This window comes from Microtus oregoni, unplaced genomic scaffold (genome assembly GCF_018167655.1).
Source record: "Microtus oregoni isolate MIOR12 unplaced genomic scaffold, Mior012 000031F_ref0000149, whole genome shotgun sequence".
NCBI lineage: Eukaryota > Metazoa > Chordata > Mammalia > Rodentia > Cricetidae > Microtus > Microtus oregoni.
The window spans coordinates 8,569,385-8,571,721 of NW_024543090.1; the positions used below are offsets into that span (position 1 = coordinate 8,569,385).

General features: G+C 38.0%; 1 pseudogene; it reads right to left on the reverse strand.

Moving 5' to 3' along the window:
* Nucleotides 1-1,115: 1,115 nt before the first annotated feature.
* On the reverse strand, nt 1,116-1,215 carry LOC121465902 (annotated as a pseudogene).
* Between the last annotated feature and the right edge of the window lie 1,122 nt (nt 1,216-2,337).

The window sequence follows — 2,337 nt, forward strand, 5'->3', positions numbered from 1 at the left end:
GGTTTACTTCTGTCTTATATAGACAAAAGGGGGAGATGTAGGGTTAAGCCAGCCCCTTTAGGGGGTGGGTTTGCCTCAGGCGAATGTGTATGAATAAATCGGGTGCATGGGAGGCGGCTCCTCCCTTTTCCTGCCTCATGTGAAACGGCGGCTGCACGAGAACCTCGGTTCTGTAAGTTTATTTAAACATTAAAGCTGTATATATTCTTTAATATCAGCCTTGCATTTATTTCCGCCGATACCATTATGAAAAACAAAATAAATTATAATAAGAAGTGGCTGGTAGAACTACTGACATTCTGCAGGTAAGATTTGGATAATGTCAAAGGAAGCACACAGAGTAGCTCTCACCACAAATACCCATCCAGAATACCAAGTACTGAATGAGCATACCTTTGCTTAGAGAGTTAATGATAAGAAACAAATTAACATCTAAATGTTATTCAATAAATGCATGATTCATTCCTATTGGCATAGCTTTCTGGTCTGAAATGATGAGCGGATTTATATTTAGGTAATTGTTCTTGCTCCTTGTGGGCTTTTCAAAACAAAGCCTTACCACTGGCCACCAACAATTATATGCAAAGAACCATTAACTAAATCTCTTTGTGTTTATTAATTTGTGAATGAGGTTGATGGAAACTAACAAGGCAGTAAATGATTGCAAATGTAAATGCCAATGTGCTTAATGACCCAAGGAAACAAGTTCATGGAGCTTGTCAGATGAAAACCGTTCTGCTGGTTGACCTGTCCAAAAACACAAATAGACTGTAGAAGGCTAGACAAATACTAGAACTAGCCAAAGAATGACATAATTAAGCAAATGAATGGAAATCCTGAATAATCAATCTTTATATGCATGAAAATTATCACCTCCAGTGCTGGTCTAAAAAATACTGTACAATAATTATAGGCAGTATATATTTTAAATGCCTACTGATTCTGTGTTTTCCAACCGAATGATAAAGGAGCTTAGAGTAAAAGGTAGGATAACTGGGTTCAACCTGAAACACTAACTTTATTAGGTATGGATAAAATGAGGTCAATAATTAGTGTGTCATGACATCAAGAGTGTTATAGTAAATATTAAAGGGCACATGGGATAGACAATGCTTAGCATTCTTCATGATCTATTTTTAAAAAAAGAGATTGTGTGCAGGGGCCATGCTAATCTCTGTATTGTTCCAATTTTAGTTTATGTGTCTCGAAAATCAAAAAAAAAAGAGATTGTGCGTATTTATCACTCTTTTGATGAATTTTGATGATGTCTTTTTCTTAAAGCTCTGTTTCCAAAATTATTGATTTATATATTCATATGTTTGTGGAGTTTTCAATATTAATTGTTGTAAGATATACATTAAACATTTTTCTCCAGTTATATGTCATACATTGAGCATAGAGTGTTATTCATCCACATACTATGTATTGAAAACACTTCACTTGCAATTTTATTGAGCTATATATTTTTCTCCACTCCCTTCCCTTCCTCTCATCTTCCCTTCTGTCTTCTCCCATGATCCCCATGCTCCCAATTTACTCAGGAGATCTTGTCTTTTTCAACTTCTCATGTATATTAGATTCATGCATGTCTCTCTTAGGGTCCTCTCTGTTGTCTAGGTTCTCTGGGATTGTAAATTGTAGGCTGTTTGTTGTAATAGGAGCAGCATTGGGCTGCATTCCTGCCACCTGGCCACCTGTTCCCCCCTTTTTCTCCCCATCTCCCCTTACCCCAATCCCACCCCACCCCCAAGATACCAATTTTCTCCCCGGCAATTTTGTCTACTTCCCATAGCCAAGAGGATAACTATATGTTTTTCCTTTGGTTCACCTTCTTTCTTAGCTTCTTTAGGTTCGCCAATTGTAGACTCCGTGACCCTTATTTATGTCAAGAAACCAATTATGAGTGAGTACATCCCATGTTCATCTTTTTGGGTCTGGGTTACCTCACTCAGAATAGTGTTTTCTATTTCCATTCATTTGCATGCAAATTTCGAGAAGTCATTGTTTTTTACCGCAGCATAGTACTCTAATGTGTACATATTCCACATTTTCTTCATCCATTCTTCCATTGAGCGGCATCTAGGTTGTTTCCAGGTTCTGGCTATTACAAATAATACTGCTATGAACATGGTTGAACAAATGCTCTTGTCATATGATAGGGCATCTCTTGGGTATATTCCCAGGAGTGGTATTGCTGGGTCCAGGGGTAGGTTAATCCCGAATTTCCTGAGAAACCAAAACACTGACTTCCAAAGTGGTTGCACAAAATTGCATTCCCACCAGCAATGGATGAATGTACCCCTTTCTCCACAGCCTCTCCAGCAAAGGCTATCATTG